Consider the following 21,150-nt stretch of genomic DNA (forward strand, 5'->3'; position numbering starts at 1 on the left):
GCACCTGTTACAGAAGAAAACTAGTCAACATATTTGTAGCAAAAAACAAGTAACTGTAGTATGAAACATAACCTGGTTACTGAGTATGTACGTCCCTGGATCCATTTGTAAATTATTTTTTTGAGGTATTTTTCTATCTCAATATTCAAATGCGTAATGAAAGTGACCTATGTTGTACAAAACATTTTTTCTTTGGCATATTTTTTTTTTTTGTTATGTTTGAAGAGCATGGTTGGCATATCTCTAGTTTGCAAGCACTGTTCTATTTCATTGTGATTAGATGCAAAGTTTTTGAATAGTTGTCGCTGTAGTATAAAGCATGTCTGCAAAAAAAAAAGAAAAAAGAAAAATATATATAAAATTTAAAAAATGTAACTATTCAAATTGCGTGTAGACAATAAGATGAAATGCATAAGACTAATGGATGAGTGGTGCAAGGTTGAGCATGCTACTGATGCTTTGTCATCTTCAAAGCTTCCATCTTTAATTTGTAGTGTATATTGCATTCCAACTTTTTGAGTTGTTGTTACAAGTGTTGCAACTGTTGCAATTGGGAATGTTTCTATGCTTTCTCCCAATTGTTTTATTGTTGCATTGGGAACAAATTTGTATTCTGCACAAACTGTCTCAATGTTTTCTATAGTGCTCATGTTGTCTAACAACATAGTGCGGTTGCAATCACCACGATCATAGTTTGTTTTTGGTGCAATTTGGAAATTTGTGACTGCAATTCCTTTTCCTGGAAAGATCTTTTGCTTGTATTTTTCAATGAGGTCACTTGGAACAACCATCATCACTGTCATCAATCCTTGTTGATCAGTCAAATCAACACACAATATTTGACGACTTTTTGTTGCTTTGTCCAGAAATGTGGTGTAGACTACCATGACATCACCATGAAAAAATTTATGAGATTTGCAAACGTTCAATTCTTCAATTGATATCAAAATGGTTGGAAATGCATTCACGTTGTGCACAAATCATGCAAATTAGAGCCAATTACAGTGAGACAATGTGATGTGTATATGGAAGATATGACACATGCACAAAAACAATATGCATAGGTTGAATTTCTTTTCTGCTTCTTTTTGCAAAAAAATTTCTTGTTCTCTTGCTATGTTGTTTTGTTCTTCAAACCTGCAAGTGGCAATGGGCAGGAAAAACACAATTAGTAATAATGGCATGCTAAATATATATATAAAGGAACAAAATTCAGGTAGATATGGTATTTGTAAATACTTACCATTTTTTCTTTGCTCGCTACAACTTTTATCCATTTTCTTCTATAGTAGAAAGGAAATTGTATTAAAAGCCTTCTTTGCATGTGGGTGCAATGGATGCTTGCCAAAGGACATTAGTAAATGGTTAAAGTTCAATGGCAACAAAAAGGAGAGGAAATGGTTTAATTGCAAATATGGAAAGTGTTAAAAATGTTTTATGGTTCATTTTCATATATATGGTCCATTATGAAACAAATTATGTCATAATCTAACCAATATGTATCTAGTTCGTAGATCTTGTAGCTGTTTATTTTTGGTAGTATCAATTGTGCTCTAGCTTTGAAAATTGGTGGAGAATCTAAGGCACATGAGATCTCCAAGACCCAGAAATATTTTGAAGAAATTCCACCCCGATGAGGAGTTACTAAAATATTTAATATTTTTAATGGGTTTCTAAGTCTAAACTTAGGAAAATAAAAATATTAATGTGTATTAATAAAATATGGATGAGAAAGTTCTAAGTGATGAGGATCAAGCTAGTTCTAATCTTGTTCGTTGATTAGGGACTTAATCTTGGTCGTTGATTCGTCAACAAGAAAAGTATAAGAGGAGGCTTGAGGGTCAGTTGGAAATACACCAAGTGATCAAAGAATTCGATTTTTTGGGGCGAGGTTTGTTGAGGAAATCGAGTTAGTGATCAGAGTTGCAGTGAGGGGTAGTTTAGCAAGGGATTTTCATCCAAGGCTGAAGAATACATAGCAGAGAGGAAGCGCAGTGTTGGGAGAGAACGCAAGGCCTAGAAGGGTTGACGCAAAGGCCGTAAAGTTGACGTAGAGGCTGTAAAGCTGACGTAGAAGACACAGAGGGCTGACACAGTGAGACACAGAACCGCAGAGGCAGCGCTGGGGAGATTATGCTGGGCAGAATGGGAGCAGATCAGCAGATTTTGAGCCAGGAGAGGGTGACGCAACTCTTGGAGGAGTGACGTAGTTCCAGAGCACTGCTTGGAGCAACTTTCGCTGTCCAACATAGGGAACAACCGGTGTCATTGTGGGGTTTGATCATTCGTTTGTTGATTTGCCGGAACATATGTCTCCGGATAGAGGTACTATTACCAAGGATATTCTCTGTTCGGTGGGCCATTTCTGGCACCCTAGTTGTATTCACGAAATCTGCTTAATAATACAAACCCTCTATATGCTGCACCGGCTTCCCGAATTGGGTTTTTCCAGGGACAATTGTCCAAAAATAACGGTGTCCCTTGTGTTATTGTCTCATTTTTTTTCAATGCATGATCTATATATTTGTGAATGGTGCAATAGTGTTTACTTTGATTTTTATGCAATTAAATGACTTGTTAATGTAAACAACAAGTAGGAGATTGTAAACCAGTAATTGCAGTAGGGGTTTCTGATGTGTTAAATTCAGGAATTTTCACATGGTATCAAAGCGATTGCAGTTCATAGATGACTGGAGACACCAGTTGAGAAATCTGAGATTTGCAGCAGAGAAGCAATTGTCCCGAGAGACATCGTTGTTCCATATCCAGAAGGAGGAGTGACATAGTGCAGAAGAGGTGACACAAAGGCTCACGCAGTGCATGCGTCAACATTTTGAGCCAGGAAAGGAAGATACAGTAGCTGGGAGGAGCCCACGTAGTAGCTGCATCAGCCTTCAGGGCCAACGCAGAGGCAGAGGAGGGCAGATAAAGCTCACACAAAGCCACGTCATCTTTTTGAGCCAGGAAGGATTGACGCAGTTGGCCGGGAGGAGCAGATTCAACCCAAGTAGAGATTGCGTAGAGCCTGAAGGGCTCAGATTCTTCGAGTTGGCGGGGCTAAGGGAGCTATGTAGATTTTGATTTGTGGAGCTGGTGGGACATTGTTTCTGTCGGTGAAAAACAATATCTGAGACTGAACCAAGGTAGAAGGAAGCACTACCTCGACATATTTATAGCCAAGAAATCTAGATCCGAGTTGTAACGACAAAGGAGGATTGGAGAGGAGTGATTAGACAGTTGGTCGGAGGATTAGAGAGAGGAAAGTCAAGACTCAAAGGGAGTCTAGAGAAGAGGAGTAGAGATGGCAGTGAAAGGATTGAGGGATCAGGACAGATTGGACGAAGCTTCCAATTTTGTCATCTGGAAGGCCAGGATCCTGCAAATCTTGGATAAACATCGCATTAAGGACTATGCCTTGAAAGTAGTAGTTGTCCCGATTGACTCTAATGCAACTGAGAAGTATGAGGAGGCTCAGGCTTAGGCAAAATGCATGATCCTAGACGGGGTCAAGGACCATGTAATACCACATATTGCTAAGAAGACAACAGCAAGGGAGATGTGGGAGACCCTAACCACCTTATACTAAGGCTCTTCTGTGCAACAGAAGATGTTATTGGAGAATCAACTAAGGTCATACCAGATGCAGAAAGGGGAAGAGATAGATCCCTTCCTTCTCAAGTTGCAGGGGATTCACGACCAACTTACTTCCGTGGGGTCTACTCCAGATCCAGAGTTCTTAGTTAGGACTGCCTTGAATGAAATATCTGAGGAGTGGGAAAGGTTTGTCCAAAGCATCTTGGGCAGAGCAACTCTCCCCAGTTGGGAGGAGATGTGAGAAGCTCTTCGACAGGAAGAGCTCAGGAGATTGACTAAGGCAGGGAGTAGTGGTAAGGGAGTTCGAATCAAAGAGGAGGAGGAGGAGGATGCAGCTCTCGCATCAGCGGGACAACAAGGGCTACAAAAGAGGAAGAAGAAAGACATCTCCAAGGTCAAGTGCTTCAACTGTGGGGAGCTGGGACATTATGCCTCTCAGTGCCCCAAGAAGAAAGGCAAGGGAGAAGCTTCCGACTCAAAGGCTGCTCTAGCAAAGGCAGAGAAGGATGTCTAGGATGATGACGATTGTGCCATGAGTGCTCATACGCCTCTAGAGAAGATGTGGGGTGATCTGGATTTGTAATGAAGAGGGCTAGATGCGGGGACAGGATCCTTGAGGTGCCCAAAATCTTGGATCACATATGACTACGGGAGCCCTTAAGGACAATAGCATGATGACAAGCATCGGATGGAGAAAAGTGTGATGGAGCAACAGTGGCAGTGCTAAAGTGCCAAAATTTGAGGCAGCGCAATGCAGATTGCAGTAGTGCGAGAGGCATAGAGGTGTTTTCAGCAGTGCATTGGTAGCAGAGGTAGCACAAGATAGCAACTGAGCTATCTTCAGCATCACAAGGCTTTCAGACTGATCAGGATGTCAGTGATTGGGTGAAATCGGTGACTTACTACTCGGTAACTGAGTTGTAGTACAACAATTAGCAGTGGCAGTGCTATGGGAAACATTTTGAGAGGGAGCTGCAGTAGAGATGTAGCAGTGGCAGTGGCAGTGTCATGGGCAGCAATACAGGAAGCAGCAATGCAATGGATGTGGGGCAGCAGGCCAAGCATCAGCACAGAGGACCGATACAGAGGATCAGTGTGATGCTTCTATGGTGAAGCATTGCTAGAGCACATTCCTCGCTAAGAGGGAGTGTTGATTTTAGGTAGTATCAAATATGCTATAGCGTTGAAAATTGGTGGAGAGGCTAAGGCACATGAGATCTCCAAGACCCAGAAATCGTTTGGAGAAATTCCACCTAGATGAGGAGTTATTAAAATAATTAATATTTTTAATGGGTTGAAAATAAAATTAATGTGTATTAATAAAATATGGGTGAGAAATTTTTAAGTAACGAGGATCAAGCTAGTTGTAATCTTAGCCATTGATTAGGGACTTAATCTCCACAGTTGATTCATCAACAGGAAAAGTATAAGAGGAGGCTTGAGGGTTAGTTGGAAAAACACCCAGTGATCAAAGAATTCGATTTTTTGGGGCAAGGTTTGCTGAGGAAATCGAGTTAGTGATCAGAGTTGCAGCGAGGTACAGTTTAGCAAGGGATTTTCATCCAAGGTTGAAGAATACATAACAGAGAGGTAGCGTAGTGCCAGGATAGACAACACAGGCCCTAGAAGGGCTGACGTAGACGTCGTAAAGCTGACGCAGAGGACACAGAAGGCTGATGTGGTGAGATGCAGAAGCCGCAGAGGCTGAAATTGGGACTCAAAGGCAGCATTAGGGAGATTTTGTGGGGCAGACTGGGAGCAGAGTAACAGATTCTAAGCTAGGAGAGGGTCACGCATCTCCTGGAGGAGTGACGTAGTTCCAGAGCAATGCTTTGAGCAGCTTTTGCCATCCAGCATAGGGAACAGCCGGAGTCACTGTGGGGTTTGACAATCTGTTCGTTGATTTGTCAGAATATCTATCTTTGGATAGAGGTACTACTACCGAGGATATTCTCTTTTGGGTGAGCCATTTATGGCACCCTAGTTGTATTCATGAAATCTACTTAATAATACAAAGCCTCTATGTGCTGCACCGATTTTCCCAAATTAGGTTTTTCCGGGGACAATTGTCCAAAAATAATGGTATCCCTTGTGTTATTGTCTCAGTTTATTTCTGAGCAACAAGGAAGGCTCTAATAGCAGATCATTTGAGGTAGCAACACCTTTCTGGGCAGTAACTGCGCAGATCTTGGATTGGATTACCAACAGATTTGAGGATGGTGTTCCATTGTTCATTTTGGGCTTTTTCTAGCTTGCCTAGAGCAAGCCCGGGAGCACACATTCCAACACCTTGTGTTGATTTTTGGTAGCATCGGATGTGCTCTAGCCACGAAATTTGGTGGAGAGGCTAAGTCACATGAGATCTCCAAAACCCATAAATCGTTTGGAGAAATTCCACTTGGGTGAGGAGTTATTATAATAATTAATATTTGTAATGGGTTCCTAAGTCTAAACTTAGGAAAATAAAAATATTAATGTGTATTAATAAAATATGGGTGAGAAAGTTCTAAGTGACGAGGATCAAGCCACTTCTAATCTTAGCCATTGATTAGGAACTTAATCTCGGTTGTTGATTCATCAACAAGAAAAGTATAAGAGGAGGCTTGAGGGTCATTTGGAGACACGCCAAGTGATCAAAGAATTCGATTTTCTGGGGCGAAGTTTGCTGAGGAAATCGAGTTAGTGATTAGAGTTGTAGTGAGGGGTAGTGCAGCAAGGGATTTTCATCCGAGGCTGAAGAATACATAGCAGAGAGGCAGCGCAGTGTCGGGAGAGACAACACAGGCCCCAGAAGGGCTAACGCAAAGGCCGAAGAGCTGATGCGGAGAACGCAGAAGGCTAGCGCAAGTGATGCAAAAGTTGTAGAGGCTGACGTTGGGCCTCAGAGGCAGCGCTAGGGATATTTTTTGGGGTAGACTGGGAGCAGATTAGCAGATTCTGAGCCGGGAGAGGGTGATGCAGCTCCTGGAGGAGTGACGTAGTTCCAGAGGAGTGCTTAGAGCAACTTTCGCTGTCCAGCATAAATAACAATCAGAGTTACTATGGGGTTTGATCATCCGATTGCTGATTTTCCTGAATATCTGTCTCCGGATAGAAGTACTACTGCCAAGGATATTCTCTGTTGGGTGAGCCATTTCTAGCACCCTAGTTGTATTCACGAAAGCTGCTTAATAATACAAACCCTTTATAAGTTGTACTAGTTTTCTCGAATTGGGTTTTTCCGGGGACGATTATCCAAAAATAACGGTGTCCCTTGTGTTATTTTCTCTGTTTATTTCAGTGCATGATCTATATATTTGTGAAGGTTGCAATAGTGTTTACTTCAATGTTTATGCAATTAAATAACTTGTTAATGTAAAGAACAAGTAGGAGATTGTAAACCAGTAATTGCAATAGGGGTTTCTGATGTGTTAGATTCAAGAATTTTCACATGGTATCAGAGTCATTGTAGATCACAGGCGATTGAAGACACCAGCCGAGAAATCTGAGAATTTGTAACAGAGAAGCAGTTGTCCCGAGAGATAGCATTGTTCCAGAGTTGAAGAGGCAAGAGGGGGAGTGATGTAGTGCAGAGAGTATGACGCAGAGGCTCACATAGTGCCTTTGACAACATTTTGACCCGGGAGAGGAAGACGTAGTAGCTAGGAAGAGCCCATCTAGTAACTCCGTCAGCCATCAGGGCCAACGCAGAGGCAGAGGAGGGCAGATCAGGCTCATGTAGAGCCATGTCATCTTTTTGAGCGAAGAAGGATTGACGCAGTTGGTCGGGAGGAGCAGATTTAGCTCATGCAGAGATTGCGCAGATCCTGAATGGCTTAGATTCTTCGAGTTGTCGGCGCTAAGGGAGCTGTGAAAATTTTGATTTGTGGAGTTGGTGGGACACTGTTTCTGTCAGTGCAGAACAATGTTTAAGGAGACTAAACCAAGGTAGAGGGAATCACTACCTCAATGGATTTCTAGCCAAGAAATCAAAATCCGGATTAAAGCAGCAAAGGAGGATTGGAGAGGAGCGATTCGACAGTTGGCTAGAGGATTTCCGAGAGGGAAATCATGACTCAGAGGGAGTCTAGAGAAGAGGAGAAGAGATGGCAGTGAACAGATTGAGGGATCAAGACAGATTGGACGAGGCTTCCAATTTTGTCATTTGGAAGGCCAGGATCTTGACAATCCTCAATAAACATCGCATCAAGGACTATGCCTTGAAAACAGTAGCTTTCTAGTTGACCCTGATGCAAATGAGAAGTTTGAGGAGGCCCAGGAAAAGGCGAAATGCATGATCCTACATGGGGTCAAGGATCATGTAATACCACATATTGATGAGAAGACAACAACAAGGGAGATGTGGGAGACCCTCACCACCTTATACCAGGGCTCTTCCGTGCTACAGAAGATGTTATTGGAGAATCAGTTGAGGTCATATCAGATGCAGAAAGGAGATGGGGATAGATCCATTCCTTCTCAGGTTGCAAGGGATTCGTGACCAGCTTACTTCCGTGGGGTCTACACCGAATCTAAAGTTCATGGTCAGGACTGCCCTGAATGCAATCTTCGAGGAGTGGAGGACATTTGTCCAAAGCATTTTGGGCAGAGCAACTCTCCCCAGTTGGGAGGAGATGTGGGCAGCTCTTTGATGGGAAGAGCTCAGGAGATTAACCAAGGCGAGGAGTAGCGGTAAGGGAGTTCAAATCAAGGAGGAGGAGGAGGCAGAGGATGCAGCTCTCACATCAGCGGTACAGCAGGGGCTACAGAAGAGGAAGAAGAAAGGCATCTCCAAGGTCAAGTGCTTGAACTATGGGAGCTGGGACACTATGCCTCTCAGTGCCCTAGGAAGAAAGGCAAGGGAGAAGCTTCCAACTCAAAGGTTGCTCTAGCAAAGGCGGAGAAGGATATCGAGACTGATGACGATTGTGCCATGAGTTCCCATGCGCCTCTAGAGAAGAGGTGGGGTGACTTGGAGCTGTAGTCAAGAGGAATACAGAAGAAGGGCAGGATTCTTGAAGTACCCAAACTCTTGGATAACATCCGGCTACAGGAGCCCTTAAAGACAGTAGCATGATGATAGGTGTTGGGTGGAGCAAGGTGTGATGGAGCGGCAAGGCAGTGCTAGAGTGCAGAAGTTTGTAGCAGCGCAATGGAGGTTGCAATAGTGCAAGAGGCATAGAAGAGGTTGCAACAACGCAGTGGTAGCATAGGGAGCATAGGATAGCAGAAGAGGTAGCTTCAACATCACGAGGTTTCCAGATTGATCATGATGTCAATGTTTGGGTGAAGTCAGTTACTTACTTCTCGGTAACTGAGTTGCAGTGCAGCAGTTAGCAGTGGCAGTGCTATGGGCAGCATGAGGCAACATTTTGAGAGGGAGCTACAGTACAGATGTAGCAGTGGCAGTGAGAGTTTCATAGGTAGCAGTACAGGAAGAAACAGTGCAGTCGATGTGGGCCAGCATGCCAAGCATCAACACAGAGGACCGATACGGAAGATCAGTGTGATGCTTCTATGGTGAAGCAATGCTAGAGCACATTCCTCGCTAAGAGGGAGTGTTGATTTTGGGTAGCATCAGATGTGATCTAGCCATAAAATTTGGTGGAGAGGCTAAGATGCATGAGATCTCCAAGACCCAGAATCGTTTGGAGAAATTCCACCCGAATGAGGAGTTATTAAAATAATTAATATTTTTAATGGGTGCCTAAGTCTAAACTTAGGGAAAAAAAAATATTAATGTGTATTAATAAAATATGGGCGATAAAGTTATAAGTGAGGAGGATCAAGCCACTGCTAATCTTAGCCATTGATTAGGGACTTAATCTCAATCATTTATTTGTCAACAGGAAAAGTATAAGAGGAGGCTTGAGGGTCAGTTGGAGACACACCAAGTAATCAAATAATTCGGTTTTCTGGGGCGAGGTTCATTGAGGAAATCGAGTTAGTAATCAGAGTTGTAGTGAGGGGCAGTTCAGCAAGGGATTTTCATTAGAGGCAGAAGAATATATAGTAGAGAGGTAGCGCAACGTTGGGAGAGATAATGCAGGCCCTAGAAAGGCTGACGCAGAGGTCGAAGAGTTGATGCAGAGGACACAAATGTCTGACGCAGGTGATGCAGAAGCCATAGAGGCTGATGTTGGGCCTCAGAGGCAGCACTGGGGAGATTTTGTGGGGCAGATTGGGAGCAGATCAGTAGATTTTGAGCCGGGAGAGGGTGACGCAGCTCGTGGAGGAGTGACATAGTTCCAGAGTAGTGCTTGGAGCAACTTTCGCTATCTAGCATAGGGAACAGACAGAGTTACTGTGGGGCTTGATCATCTGGCTATTGATTTGCCGGAATATCTGTCTCTGGATAGAGGTACTACTGCCGAGGATATTATCTGTTGGGTGAGCCATTTCTGGCACCCTAGTTGTATTCACGAAATTTGCTTGATAATAAAAACCCCGTATAAGCTGCATCGGTTTTCCCGAATTGGGTTTTTCCGGGGACAATTGTTCAAAAATAACGGTGTCCCTTGTGTTATTGTCTCTATTTATTTCAATGCATTATCTATATATTTGTGAAGGATGCAATAGTGTTTACTTCAATGTTTATGCAATTAAATAACTTGTTAATATAAAGAACAAGTAGGAGATTGTAAACTAGTAATTGCAGTAGAGGTTTCTGATGTGCTAAATTCGGGAATTTTCACAATAACTATGTTTTATGTTAGACCATACATGATCAATAAGCGATGTGTGCAAATAGGAATTTGTATCTAGAAGGAAACGAAGGCTGTGGCTATGCATATAGTATGTTAGTGTCTTAGTTCTATTGTTTCTTTGACGCAAGTTAACATTGAAATCTCCTACAATGAGCATTGGTTCGCTAATAGCTATATTGGAGAATGTTTTTCAATAATACTTCTAATATGTTATAGTGTGCGGGGATGCATTGCGGACTGGGGGAGGGTTACTAACAAAGATATTCCTTGATGAGGATGTCAAGCATGGAATTGAGGTGGGAATATCTAGGTTTGGATCGTGGGTTAGACGCAGGGCTGGCTGTGAGTGTCCGTACAGGTTCTTGCACATACCCACGCATCTATTACTCTCTAGCACCATGCATAGTCGCAAAGGAGTTGGGTCTTGTCTCTTGATGCTCGTCTCATGAGAAACAAGGCAGGGAGGTTCATCTAAGACATATGGAGCATAGGGCATTGAGAGGCAGACTCCCCCGCCAAAGGCATGTGGTTGAGATTAGATATGACCGCAAGAGAAAGGATATTTGATGTCACTATGTGGTTTGGAAGGTGTAGGGAAGTTTAATATGCATCAGATTTATTCACGACATATGTAGTTATATGGATGGAATGCAAGGACTAGAGACGAGGCATGGAAGGATTCCAGTTGTTGTCTGAGTTATTTCATAGTAGATCTGGATTTGGGATCTAGGGATTCAGTTAGCTGATAGGTCACTCCATTTCGTGATGAGAAGGATCATGGCAGAGAGTGATTTAGTTCACTCTTTGTTTGACATATGGTGGAGCGTCGAGTCTTCGTTGCACATCAAGGCCAATTTTCCTTGTTACCGCTCCAGATCGAGATTGATAGTAGATGGTAGACATTGATATTATCGAGATTCCAAGGTAGGATAACCCTGGCCTTCACATTTTTTCACCATGAGGTTCCAAGAGAGGAGGATACAACTTGCACAAAATGGCCAGTCTGTCATAGTCAGAGTAGCACAACGTCAACATGGTGGAACCCTTCTGAGACTGGCATGGGATCCAGGCATCACAAGATTTCGCAGTTCAGCTACCCTTAAGGGTGATAAGAGTCCTACAGGGGAGATCATTCTAATCTTCCATTGGGCTTTAGTGATTCACTAATGACATGGGGGACTTCATTAGTATGGCAAGATATTCCGTAGGAGGAGATCAGGTTGGTTTAGGACCCTAGTGACATAGGATTATTTCATGTGATGGTGGTATCACAATGAGTGGCTCAGTGGCATATTTGGGACCTTGACATTAGCTCGGCCAGCCTGTGGATCAGCAACATAGGGTGATATTGCTTGAGGACAAACAATATTTGGTGGGGAGGACTGTCATGTTCCCAATTTTTGTGCATGCAAAAATCACTTAGGAGTTTTTGCAAAATTTTGGAAATATTAAAAAGGGGAAATATTATTTTGTGAGAGAAGGGAGAAATTATTATTTTAATGGGATGGCAGAAAAATAATATTTTATTGGAGGAGGAAGGAAAAATATTATTTTAATGGAAAATGGCGGCAAACTAATATTTTATTGAGTAAATGAAAATTATTATTTTATTGGAGAATGGTGGCAAAATAATATTTTATTGAGAAATGAGGCAAATTACTATTTAATTTAAAATGGCGGCAAAAAGTCTCCTAGTGGAAAATGGGCCCCACCAATAAAATAATAAGGAAAAAGGGAGAGTCTAGAAGCTAGAAGGAGGTTCAATGGAGAATTATAAATAGAGGATTGGGCTCAATTGGAAGGCATTTTATTCTATCATTTCTATTTGACATTGTGAAGAAGCTCAAGAGAGTTTCAAGAGTTTCAAGCGAAACTCATTAGCTAATTTCGGTGGACTTCGAGTGCCACCCTAGTTAGCTTGTTGGGAAGATTATTTTGTATCTTCCATTGTGCTTATTGCAGGGAATCTACATCATTTGAATAAGTTGTTTTCAGGGCCATACCATCTCCAAGAAGGCCAGATTTATATCAGATTTTCAGTGGAGATTTATATCAAATTTATATTAGATTTGAAGGCCAGATTTATATCAGCTTTTCAATGGAGATTTATATCATATTTGAAGGCCATATTTATATCAGATTTGATATCATATTTATTTCAGATTTGATGTCACATTGGCCGCTGGTTTATTGTTGTAGCAGACCTATAGTTCCAATGGCATATCAGCCTTCTCAAATGATCATTCTTTAGTTTCCTGCCAGCTTTTTATTGGCAGCCATAAAAATCAGGTTACTTTCTCTTTGTGCATTGTAAATATTCCTATCCCATTATGAATTAAATTTAATTTTGCTGGTACGTATTTCTGGGTTTATCTTGCGGAAGAAATAACATTTGAATGGATGTTGCATGCACATTTGAATGATAAACGCCATTCCGGGTACTATGTAATTTCTATGTCTGAGTTGGGATGTTTATATCAACATCTATTTGATCTTTTGCTATCTCTAACAAGAGAAAACACCTACATCCAATAAAAGACAAACTGTTTAACAAATGACACATTTAGTATCACACCAAAAAAAAATGATTACACTTACAACATTACCTTCCTCAATTGTTTGACCAAAGACTTCACTGGTAAACTTTGCGACTTTTATTTTTTCTCCGAGATGGAACATTACAATATGGCATTATCTCATCTTATAGGCGCCCTCAGTACTTGCAGAAGCTTGTTCATTGCTCCACATTATATGCGAGATGATGCACTTGGACCAGCAGTTCCCCTAGTTTGGTTAGCGCAATATACAGAATTTGGCAGTTGATCCAAGGCCCAAAGGAGGTTTGTCTCATCCTTGAGACATGGGAGAGAAAGCTCCATCTTCAGTGCCCTTGTTTGGAGCAGTCTACAAGCTTATTCTTCATCAAAAGACCCATTAGACCAGTACTTGTGCCCCATAGCCACATTGGAGCACCACATGATTATTTACATGGAGACTAAGGGGGCAACCCCTTGTCCATCATTCATAGAGCCCTCTCCCTCACTATGGCACCTTGAGGACTCAACTCAGCCTTCCAACGGCCCTTCTACATCACGATTTCATCATTTTGATTCTCTTATAGATGGCTTCTTCATCACTTTATCAGCTTCTTGGTGGGCTTGTAATCAAGGATTTGTTATTTGCACATTATTTTATACTTGTAGGGCCTATTAGGCTAATTCGAATTAGGAAAACGATCATATAAATAGAGATGACCCTCATTGTGAGAGATCATCATCATCATCACTTGGACTTCTCTTGTAATAAGAATTTCACACTTTTTCTTGGATGCTATTGGAGACTTCTATTAATGCATTTCGATATCTTTGGAGGCATAAATTTCAATCTTTCTTGGAGCTACTTGTTCTTTTATGGTTGGATATATCTCCTGTCATCTTGTAAGTGTTATTTTGTAGAATATTTTTATTGGAATGATGTCTAATTGTGGAATTATTGCATTTAGCTAAATCCCTTGTGCTCTAATTTATTGAATATCATTGTGAAAGATGGTTTGGTTGTAAATTTGTTACACATCATTTTGTCACCATGACACTTGATCGATATAAATGGATTCTCTCCAACCGTGAACATGTTCCATTGAACTCTCTTAGAGGTCAAACAATAAAAAAATGCCTTGAAGAAGATGAGAATTTTGGTAAAAATGGCTTGTATACCTTGTTAAGTATGACCTGAGCACTTTTCCAAGAAGTTTCTGTGCATTTGCTATACTTATCCCTAAAAACAGTGCAAAATTGCACTCTGTCTGCCACTATAGACTGCGTAGGTGAATCAAAGAAAAGTAAAAATAAAAAGTGAGATCTAGAAGCATTGTTGGGCGAATATATCCCAAATGAAATTTCCTAGGTCATATCTATTTGATCCAAACCCCTCAGGTGATGTACCTAATTCCCTTTCCTCAAGGAACCCTAATCCCCCAATCAGGGGATCTCATCCTTCTCTTTTGGATTTGGAACTTCTTCCTCTTGGCCTATAAATGGACCAGAGGGTAGATGTTAAATTATGGTATGTTCTATGCTTAGAGAAATTTGCTTCAATTTCTTCTTAGTAGCCCAATGTAAATTCTCAATATAGCAATCACATTAACATATAAGTAAAATGTTGATAGAACATAAATAAAATCGACAGAAGACAAGCCAAGACAAGAGACACAAGATGTGGTGGCTAGCCAGGGACAAACCCCAATATGGGGAAACCCTTTGATCAATTCTTCTATATTCTTCAATAATTCAACACAGAGAGAGAAATAGTACAATATCACAAATCTATGATTTTATATCAGCAGCAATATAACACCAACCAGCAAAGTCAAAGCTGGTCAAACAACTCCCAATTTGACCTCAAGTCAACCTTGAAGAACTTGGTCTTCAACTACAAAGATAGGTAGCTCAAAACAACCCTCAGTCAAAAGTCAACCAGCAGTGAACGAACAGTATAGCCTGCGATCAGCCCTGACTAGTCAACACTAGTCAAAGTTTGGTCAACGCTGGTCAACGTGTCACCCAAAACAGAAATGCGCAGTTCAGATTTGGTCAACGCATTCCCCAACAACTCGGTCAACAATTAGCAACCCTGCACCTTGGTCAATGCAGCCATAAAAACAGAAATCCCTCCTCCTTCTAGCACGTGTGAGAGATCAACTGCTCCTTTGCTTGCCCAATCAAATTAGGAGAGAGAAGATGATGAGATGATGAGATGAGTGATGGTCAAGGTTGCACGAAATGGGGAAACGGGTATGAGTTTCCGAAACGGGAAACGATACGAAACGCGACCTCCCCAAATTTTGGAAACGGGGAAACGCGAATATATATATATATATATATATATATATATATATATATATATATATATATAGATATATATAAAGACATTTAAGAAATATGTGCAATCATAAAGCATATATGATACATTCTAATTTATTACATTATGATAAAATTGTCAATTGTCAATTCGTAAACTATAAGTCTCTAAACTTACATCACATTTACTCATGAATGATCACATAATGAAAATAAAAATATCCAAAATCAGCCACGAGAAATTTCTAATTTCTTGTCTCGTGCTTGATTGGAGTCTCCTCCTACATAGTCGAACTACCTTAGTGCTCTTGATTAAATACAAGTTTCATACCCCAGTACCCTACATGCTCTTGATTATTGGGAGTCTCCCTTGCATAGAGGGCTTGGTTCTCTTGATTAAATACAAGTTCCATACCCTAGTACATGATAAAATCCAATGGAAACATTGTAATCCCCCCAATCCTGAAATCTTGAAAAACAGATAAGTCTGCTGGATTTTGAGTGAGATCTAAAATTCTACTTTCTCCATATGAAATCCAATGAGGGCGAAACCACTCTCAAACATCTTGAGTCATTTCATGGTAATGTTAAAAATTTAAGTAAAAAGATGAAAATGAAAAATAAAGGAGAATATCACTTTTACTTTAAGAATTTAACATCACCATGAACTGCATATGCCTCAAACTTCTTGATGAACTGCATATCAACACTAAGGCAAAAGTTCACTTTTATAACTTTAGACAGGCATCTAGAAGCAACTAGAAGTCACTAGGATAACCTAAAAATAAATTTAAAAACAAATTAAAAAAAATAAAATAAATAAATAAATAAAACACAAGTAAAAAGCTGAAACGTGAGTCGTATGGCCCTGAAACACGTTTTAGGGCCGTACCACATGCGTTTTAGCGTTTCGTACTCATTTTCGTACAGAAACGCCCCCTTGCCCTATGTTTCTTGCAACTTAGGTGATGGTCAAATGAGGCAGAATGTCTCCTTCCTTTATATGCAATGTTGAGGTTTAGTTGAGGGTGTGCCACACACTTTAACTCGCTGGCTGACCTTGACAAATTGTCAAGAAATACAAATAAATTCATATCTCCATGAATACATGTCGGAATCAGATGATTGTTAGATCAATCCTACACCTCTCAATGAGAGGAATCCAAGAAAAATATCAGCTGCCATAAATAAGATGACCCACATGGAGTTTGGCCCTAGTTTCCAATTTTAACCTTCCCTCTCAACTAGGGAGAACTCCATCTACTAATCCATCTGTCTGTCGGTACTATCTCTGCCATCAAATGCATTGCCCTGCACTGCTCGACTCTACTTTACTGAACTATGAAGAAGAATAAATGATCGAGGATGTATCATACCATCCTCTACTGACTCGAAGTCAGTGAGAGATAAAAGAGAGGGCTCAATAGGACTCTTACTGACCTAACGTCAGTCCCAATGAAGAGAGTGTGTTTTACCCAGTGTTGCGGGGGAGCGCCCCCCCCCCCTTCAAACCCGCTCCCGAAGCGCGCTCCGGGCGGGAGTGGCTCGGGAGCGGGTCGGGAGCGCGCTCCCCAAATCGCTCCCGGACGGGAGCGATTTTCGGGAGCGCGCTCCCGTAAAAAAATTTGCGCTCCCTGGTCTGTGAGGGAGCGCTTCAGGGAGCGATCGCTCCCGTGCTCCCGAAGCGCTTTTTAATGCCCGGGAGCGATCGGGGAGTGATCGCTCCCTGATCGCTCCCGGGCATTAAAAAACGCTCCGGGAGCGAATTTTAAAAAACCGGGAGCGGTTCGGCGGAAAAAAATTCCGCCGGACCCGAAAAAACAAAAAAATTTAACTAATTTTTTTTGGTTTATAAGCCCAATGGGCCAAAAAAAATCATTTCAATGAGATTGAGCTTGAGCTTGAGAGCTGAGGAAGAGCAAAGGAGCAAGGAGCAAGAGCTGAGGAGCAAGGAGCCAGAGCTGAGGAGCGAGGAGCAAGTGCCAAGGAGCGAGGAGCAAGCTTGCAGAGGTAAGTAACTTAATCATTTAGTTAGTTTAGTTGGTTAGGTAGTTAGTTTGGTTAGTTTAATTTACCTGTTTGAGTTTAAAGATCATTAATTTAAATTAAATTAATAAATTAAATGAATTAATCCCAATAAACTAAATTAATTTGCAGATTCAAGACTCAAACCCTACAAACATCAAACACGATGGACCTGGGGATTTTTGTTGGCATTTTCCTCTTCCTGGTCCCTTTTCTGGTTATTATGGTGGTGGAGAGTAGGAAACGGAGGGGGCCTGAAACTGAAGAGGTGGATGAAGAAGCCGGAGGAAGTCAAATAGGTGAAAACCCCAGTGAGGAGGATGTGGAGGAGGGTGAACATGAGGGTCAAAAAACTAAACAAGACCAAACTCCATTGTGGAAATATGTTCAGAGGGCTGAAACAGGGAGAGGGGGTGGAACCACTAAATTTCATTGCCCCCATTGCAACACTGATTACACAGGCTCATACACCCATGCTAGAAGACACCTTTGCGGGAAAAGGGCATGGGATGGAGAGAAACAAATAGGAATCAAAACTTGCAACGCGGTGTCAACAGCAGATAGAGCCAAATACATAAAGGAAGAGGAGGACGCCCAATACAGAGCAAAAAGATCAAGGGGTTTCTTTGAAAGCTCACAAAGAACTCCTTTAGCATCCTCCCAAGGCAGTGGATATGGACATGGAGGCTCAGGGTCATCATCTTTACGCCGTAGAACCATATCAGATTTCCTTGATGAGGGGTGTAGGAATGATGTGGATTCAAAAATTTACAGGTTCCTCTATGCAAATGGGATACCATTCAATGTTCTACGCTCACCTTATTGGCACGAAATGGTTTCTGCCATAAATGATGCCCCTAAAGGATACAAGAGCCCTGGGTATGACAAGGCAAGAACTGTTGGCCTTGATCATGAAAAAGCAAAAATATCACATTCTTTGAATAAAATGACAAGTTCTTGGACTGACAATGGGGTGTCCATTGTATCTGATGGATGGACAAATGTAAAAGGCAAGCCATTGATAAGTGTTCTTGCTGTGTCCCGAAGTGGTCCCATTTTTCTAGCTGCACATGATTACTCAGACAAGTTCAAGACCGCTATCAACATTGCAGAAGCATTGCTTGAAACAATTGAGCGTATTGGCCCATACAATGTCATCCAAGTCATCACTGATAATGCTCCTAATTGTAAGGCAGTGGGAGCAATTATTGAGGATAGATACCCGAACATATTTTGGTCTGGATGTTTGGTTCACACATTGAACCTTCTGTTGCATGATATTGTCAAAAAAAAAAAATGAACAATACCAATGGATTGGTGATTTGTACAAGAAAGGAAAAAAAATGATAAAATTTATTACAAATCATAGCAATACCCATGGCCTTTTCCGCAGTCACTCGAGATTGGAGTTGCTGAAGATTGCGAGGACTAGATTTGGTAGCTATTACCTCACCTTCAAGCGCCTTTTGAAGGTAAGAGAGGGTTTAGCTAGCATGGTATCAAGTCCAAATTGGCAGGTGTTAAAGGAAAGGGCTACAAATGTAGCTGACATTGCAGGTTTTGAAACGGTGGAGGAGGCCGCTCTTGATGGGCAGTTTTGGACAACTGTGAGACAGGTATTGGATTTCACCAAGCCAATTTATAACATGATTCGGTTTGCAGATACAGACAAACCAGTGATTGGCGAGGTGTATGAGCAAATGGATACCATGTTGGGGGAAATAAAAGACATTGTTAATAACAGAGATCCCGACTTGTACAATCTGATTCACGATTGTGTGTGTGAACGGTGGAAAAGGCTTAACCTTCCACTACATTGCTTGGCGTATATCCTTACGCCAAAATACTACTCAGATTCTTGGCTGGGAAAACCTGCAGCAGGGGGTGGTGTTAGGACCAAACCCCATTTAGATCGAGAGGTAACTAAAGGATATCTGGATGCATTAGAAAAGTTGGTGCCTGACAGGGAGGAATGTGTAGCTGTGCGCCTTGAAATAGGCAGATACTTCACTGGCAGTGGTTTGTATGGTAACTTCCATGCAATGGACGACAAAGATAAATTTGATTCTCTCACATGGTGGGAAACATATGGCGGTGACGGACTTTTGCGAAAATTGGCATTGAAAGTTATTGCACAGGTTGTAAATTCTTCTTCTGCAGAGAGGTGTTGGAGCACCTACAGTTATATATATAATGTGAAAAGAAACAGGCTCAACGAAAACTGAGCAGAAAGCTTGGTTTATGTTTACTACAATTTGAGGTTGTTGAGCCATTACTGTGATCGGGCTAATGAAGATCCCACATATGAAATTTGGGACAATCACCCTGAGGACGACAATTTGGAGGATGGCATTGTACATATGGAAGAACTAGAAGATGAGCTTGTACGAGATGAAGCTGAAGCAGCTGCAGCAGCCATGCCACCTCCACCTCCACCATCCAGTAGCAGTTCTCGGGGCCCGAGTCTTGTTCCATTGCTGTCGCCACCTCCATCGACACCCTCACGTGGAGGCTCTAGTTCTGGTCGTCGGTCTGGGCGGGAGACTCCTAGAAGACCACCACGACCTACTTATACTCCTGGAGACTCTCGTGGCAAGGGCCACTTGTAGATTTACAGTTTACTTGTCTTTTTTAGTTTCTATTAGACTTGTCACTTTAGTTTTCATAACTGTTCAGTGTTGAGTTTTGAGTCCTTGACTCTTGACTCTTGACTCTTTCATATCATTATGACATTATGATATTTTTTGTAAACATTATATCACTGTGACAATGAAAATTTGAAGTTTGAAGTTGGGCCTTGGCAATTATAACTCATTGGTAATGATTGTGAATTATGAATATGATGCTTTGTGAAAGACTAAAGTTGTTTCATTTCATCTCATTATTCATGTTTCATTTTATAAATTTTTAACATTTCATATCATGTTAACAGTTAGAAGTTAGGACTTAGAAATATCTTCGATATTACTTCTTGTAATGGTTAAACTTGGCTTACAAGTACAACTTGTTACTTTGGTGATCAATGATGATAAATGTTATTGAATTGAACGTTATTTTAATTTATTATTTTACTAAGGTTGATGACGATTATAATTTCTAGATGATTGATGTGATATGGTTCAATGATCAATTTATTTTTTTTAATGTTTTTTATGTCTATTTCATCATTCTACATGTTTTTGTTGACATATATGTATCAAAAATTAAAAAATATAAAAAATATATATATTTTTAAAAAATCGCTCCGGGATTCGCTCCCAAACCGGGAGCTTCTGAAAATGGTCGCTCCCGCTCCCGCTTCCGCTCCCGCTCCCAAGTAACACTGGTTTTACCACTCTTACTGATCCCAGATCAGTTCCAAAATAGAGTGAGTGATATTACTCTTACTGACTCAAAGTCGGTTCCAATTGATCCCAGATCAATGTCATCCTAGCATAGGGAGTACGGTAGATACACGATATGTCCATCGGTACTAATATGGTCCCTATCCTCATTTCCCTACTCATTGGCCGGATGAGAGGTACTTCCCATGAGTCCTAGACTGCATGGGTAGGATGTCTCGGCAGGAGAAGGATGAACCACTCATCCTGCCTACATGTCGACACGGGGTATCGCAAGGGAACGTTGAACCATTCACCCTGTACAAAGCGCACCACTAGGGGGAGGGTGAGTCACCCTATGGTCTCTCGTCGTTCCAAGAAGTACCCCAAGCCCCGTGGAGCTCCCAGAGCTCAGTGTATGCATCATACAGTAACCTCATAAGAGTGTCTCTTAACGAATTCTAGTCATTCTTGGAAAGTCAAGAATTTGACCTTTCCCAGGGGCTTCATCAGAATGTCGGTGGACTGCTCATATGTCCCAATATGATGAAGCCTTATTGCTCCTCGTTGTACCATATCCCGGATAAAGTGGTACCTGATATCGATGTGCTTGGAGCGATCATGAAATACGGGATTCTCGGATAAATGAATCCCACTCCAGTTGTCGCA

This window comes from Pinus tabuliformis, chromosome 6 (assembly GCF_031772625.1).
Source record: "Pinus tabuliformis cultivar Carrire ecotype Pingquan chromosome 6, CPIR1, whole genome shotgun sequence".
Lineage (NCBI taxonomy): Eukaryota > Viridiplantae > Streptophyta > Pinopsida > Pinales > Pinaceae > Pinus > Pinus tabuliformis.